The sequence below is a fragment of the Chenopodium quinoa genome, unplaced genomic scaffold (assembly GCF_001683475.1).
Source record: "Chenopodium quinoa cultivar QQ74 unplaced genomic scaffold, ASM168347v1, whole genome shotgun sequence".
Taxonomy (NCBI): Eukaryota; Viridiplantae; Streptophyta; class Magnoliopsida; order Caryophyllales; family Amaranthaceae; genus Chenopodium; species Chenopodium quinoa.
Window position 1 is genome coordinate 5,013,768 of NW_018742390.1, and position 5,358 is coordinate 5,019,125.

Genomic DNA, 5,358 nt, shown 5'->3' on the forward strand with positions numbered 1-5,358 from the left:
ACATTCAATTGCGCTGCCCTTAGCAACGCAAAAAAATCACTTGCGCTGGGATGCGCGCACAATTCATGAAGATGCAGAAGAATGTTTAAAACCCTAGTTCACTACTACAAAAATTGGAAAACATACCGCTTATTAAAGACCCGTTATTTAATAAACGGGTCTGTTTGATGTAAGAGATCCAATATTTAATATAACGGATCTCTTATATATCCTAGGGCCCACTACTTAATAATATATGAGATATAAAAGACCTAATTATGCACTCAACGGGTCTTTTAGGTGTACTAGGGTCCACACACTTGATTGAAGAACAAAAGATGAAAGGATATGAAACCCGTTGTTAAATTTCACGGGTCTCTTCCTTCGTCCTTTAATGCATGCTCTCTTAATTTTACATTCTCTCTCCTCAAAACCCTAACCTCAATCCCCAAATTTAAATCCTCATCGATCTTCTCTTCCATCCGCCGACTATCTTCCATTTAAATTCTCTATTAAAGCTATAAAAATTTCCTAAAAATGTTGAAGCGACTCTTACCATCTCCTTAAAAAAATCATGCTCTAAGGTATATAGTTTTCTCTCTCATTCGTGATTTTTACTCCGTCTCTTAGATGGTATGTTGAAATTCAACAATGATGTCTATGGTCTTCTTCTTTTTTGTTTGTGAAATTGCATAATTCAACCATGAAATCGTGCGTGGTCATCTTGTTCGCTGTTTTTATGTGGCCTTGATGTCGGTTAGGATGGAGGTTTCTGGGTTTTTTTTTTTTGTTTTGTTTGTACCTCCCTCAGAGTCACGGTCGAGAAATGACGGCATCTCCTTACGCTTATTCAATAGCAGCTGAGATTTGTTCAAAGAAATGAAGGTATTTGGTAATTGGGGTGGATAACAATTTATATTTCTTAGATCTATCTGTTTGGGTTTGGATTTGAGTTTTCTTGATTTTGATTTTTGGGATTTCATATTCATAAACTTGGACTATTTATTTTTTTTAATTAATGATTAATTTCTATTTTAGTTTATTCTCAATGTTTATGTCCAATTTCTTCTTATGGCTGGTATTTTGATTTTTTAGTTTGGGTTGTTCTTGATTATTGCAGTATATGAATTAGATGGAGATAGTGGACGAAATTTTCAAATACGGGAAGGAAGACATAATTATGATTTGCAAATTTGTTGACTGCAATACTTTGGTGCGTGGGGTTGAAAGAATAATATCAATTGAATATGTTTAGGAATTGTGTTTGTATAACTTGTTGAACTAAAGAGTTTTAATTTTTTCGTTTTGTAATTATATACTTGTAAATTTGGATCTGTAGCTTTGTAAATGTTGTATTTTTTTTTTCTTTATTTCTCTTTGTAAATGTTGTATAATACTAATGTTGTTATTTAAAAGAAATATTATTGATGTTAAATTGTAATTTCGTAATTTGCCAAAAAAAAAAGTCAACTATTTTACTTTAGCGTAAAAAATTTTAAATATATATATATATATATTAAAAAAAAGGATCAAACAGACCTGTTATTTAATAAATGTGGTTTATTATTTGACACCCCTTAAAGAGACCCCCTATTGCAAATAACTGGTCCCTTTCCCTTAAAAGTGCATCAATCATACACCAATCCAAACAGACCCCTTATCTCTATTAACGGGTCTATTTGTTTTTAAAAACAGACCCCTCACAATGAGGAGTCTCTTTAACAAAGAGACCTCTGAGATAGAGACCCGTCATAAATGGGTCTCTAAGGCATGTTTTAACGGGTCTCTTAGCCTATTTTTGTAGTAGTGATTGCACCTATTCCCTATAAATAGGGGCTTAATAAGAGGCTAAAACAAACAGAAATGAACCTAAAATCTTGGTAGAAACAATTGTGAGCTTGTGATTCCAAACCCTATTGTCCTAAACACTCATCCCTCTTAATCTTTGTTACTAAGGTGGAGGTTCCCAAACAAAAAAGAGTCCATAAGTGTTCTAAACAGAGATCTAGCAAAGAGAAGTGGTAAATTCCTGAGCACTTAGATAAATCACATTTACTTTTCCTGTTTAAAAGAACGTTAATCGTTAAAATAGTGTTGTTCGATCACTTTAAAAGGACATTTAATTAAACGATTCCACATAGTATCTTCTGTTAAATAAGATTAGAATTGAATAATTAATTGATTGATTGATCACCTGAGCCAAGGCGAATCTTGTTTATTTTTTCTCCTTTTACAAATTTAAATTAAATAAAGAATAACGACTTTGCAATGTAATTCCTACGTGATTAATGCTTGTAAATAAAATCAACTAAGGCCCCGTTCTTTAGAGCTGCTTTGCTCTGCTCTGCTCTGCTGTGCTGAAATCTGCTTTGCTCTACTCTACTTTGCTAAAATCTGCTATACTCTGCTTCAATCTGCTCTGTAGTAGTAGGTAATAATCATAATAATCATGAAATATGCTCTGCTCTACTCGGCTCGGATTTGCTCTGCTGAAATCTGCTCTGCTCTGCCCAGAAGCTCAAAAGAGCAGGGCCTAACTTTGTTTTAGGTATCACATTATATAATATTGTTCATTCAATATATACAACGTGATACCTAAAACTAAGTTAGTTGATTTTCAAAGTATAAATACATTTAATCAATGTAAAGTGACATTCATTCAATTTTTGAAATAAAGTCCCAAAAGGTTCTCTCTCTTCTTTCCTTCTGAAAATCTCTGTATTCTTCTTAGTTCATCAATGGAGTTTCTCCATTGAAATCATTAGTTGTTAGTGATATAGCTCGAGATTCTAGTACACAACTATGTACAGTTACATTGGTATAAGAGCAAACCCATTTCAAGAATTCAGAATTTTTGAAAATACCCAAATCGATTGCAATACCCAGATCGATTAACTTTGATTTTTCGCTGAAATTCTTGTTTCTTGAAGTTCTTTGGAGTAATCCTGGCACCAATATCTGTCGAGAGGATGGTGTCTATTGAGCAGAAAGTGAAGGATCTTGAATTGAGATGGGTGAGCAGTAGAAAATTAGCTCTATTTTTTAAGATCGCGTGTTGAAGATGATGCATGAATTGAGCACAAAATTGGATGAAGTTGGGCAGAAATCTAATCCAACTACTCCTGTTACGATTGTAAAATCTACTAATTAGGGCAATCCAACCAGGACTCTTGGGTATGTTCCTAAACTTGAGTTTCCTAAATTTGATGGCAAGAATTATAGATTGTGGATTAGGAAATGCAACAAATATTTTCAACTATGTAAGATTAGTGATGAATAGAAGGTTGATCTTGATAGTTTAAATATGATTGATAAAGCTAAGGTGTGGGTAGCTAGTTATTTGGCAAGAAGAAGTAATGTTGATTGGACAGATTTTGTTGTTGATTTGGCTGTTAGATTTAAGGATTATAAAAATCTAATAATGCAGTAGAGAATTTTAATAAGTTGCAGCAAATGGGTACAATTGAGTCTTATGTTGATGGTTTTGAAGAGTTTAAATCTCTGATGTTACAACAAAATCACGGCTTGCCTGATTCATACTTTCTTGCAAGTTTTATTGGGGGATTGAAACCTGTTGTTAAACCCTTTATCAAGGCTTTTAGGCCTCAATCTCTAGCAGAAGCTGTTGAGTTCGGTAGATTGCAAGAAGAGAGTTTAGAGGTAGGTAAGAATATGGGTAAATCATATACTTCTTTCAGTTCTAAAAATGTTGTTTCTAATTCTGGGTCTAGTTATAAGCTCAGCACTACCTCTTCTAATTCTAGTGCTTTAGTCCCATACCAATCTTCTAAACCCTTTCAGAAACCCCAAATTATCCTTACTACATTTGAGAGAAGGGAAAAACAACTTAAAGGGTTGTGCTATTTCTGTGATCAACCCTATGAAAGAAATCATAAATGTCTTACGCAAACTCAATTGTTCATAGTGGAAATACCTGGGGAAGATGAATGTGAGAAGGAGGGGGTAGTATAATCTGAGCAAGACTTGGATTCTACAATGGAATGCATAGACCCTCAAATTTCTATCAATACTTTGAGTGACAATCCTAGTTTTCAAACTCTGAGAGTAACTGGTGTTTGTGATAAGAGTCATTTTCATGTTTTGATTGATTCTGGGAGCACCCGCAATTTCTTGGATATTGGTGTTGCTAAGAGATTAGGGTGTAAGATTGACAGTATTTCTCCTCAGGTAGTCACTGTTGCTGATGGCAATCAAGCCTGTCAGAATGTCTTTAATGGATTCAAATGGTCTCTATAGGGCACTGAATTTGTTTCTTATGTGTTACTAATTCTTTGCGAAGTTGTGATATGGTTTTGGGAATTCAGTGGCTTTGTATGCTTAGGATAATAAGTTGGGATTTTAAGAAGTTACTCATGGAGTTTAACTTTATGGGAAAACACTATGTGTTGCAAGGAGAAAAACCTAAGAAAACTGTAGCAACATTTGGTTACAGAGCTGACAAGGTTTTTAATTAGACTGGTCAACTGTATTTCTTAAAGTTTATACCTGAAGAATCTGATGCTGACATGTTCTATCTTAAGACTGAAGTAACAAAAGTGCCCAACAGTGTCAGCACCCTGCTGCAAGAGTTTAAGATAATATTTGAGGAACCTAAGGATTTACCTCCAAATAGAGGTATTTTTTTATCAAAGAATACCTTTGGATTTAGGGCAAATCCAGTTAGTATCTGTAAGGAGGGGGTTCCCATCGTAAGGGGTCTCTCCTTAAATGCCCATGGCCATTTAAAATCCTAGGACTTTACACTTGTTAGGGTGTAGTAGGATTTGAATTCGTGACTGTTTGGGAGACCTTGAATTAGAAATGATATTCTCATCACACTTTTTTGTAAGAAACAAGTAGGAGTCGCCAATGAGTTTTAGGAAAACTCATAAACCTCGTTCATGCCTTTCTTCCATTTGGAGTTTATGAAATAATTAGCATGAATCATAAGTTTACCCATGCCCAAATTGGTCTACATAAACCAGAAATGAGTTCGGGAGCGAGGGTACTAAAATAACGTTCCTTTTAGGGAGGAATCACTATTCTAGCCCTAGTACGACCTCTACTAGCTCTTCCTTTTTCACAATTTCATTACCAAACAATATACGCAACGTGATACCTAAAACTATGTTAGTTGATTTTATTTACAAGAATTATTCACATAGGAATTACATTGCAAAAGTCGTTATTCTTATTTAATAATATTCGTGAAAGAACAATAAATAAACAAGATTCGCCTTGTCTTAAGTAATAAAACAACAATTAATTATTCAAATTCTAGTCTTGATTAACAAAAGAGTACTATGTGAATTAATTAATTAATAGTATGTTTAAAGTGATCAAACAACACTAATTAATCAATTAAAGTTATTTAAACAA

At 33.8% G+C, this 5,358-nt stretch overlaps 1 long non-coding RNA gene across 1 annotated transcript; it reads left to right on the plus strand.

Moving 5' to 3' along the window:
- Positions 1–222: 222 nt before the first annotated feature.
- Positions 223–1,422, plus strand: LOC110700218. The gene is made up of 2 exons (XR_002507168.1): positions 223–864; positions 1,100–1,422. It is a non-coding gene; the product is annotated as an uncharacterized LOC110700218 (long non-coding RNA).
- Positions 1,423–5,358: the final 3,936 nt, after the last annotated feature.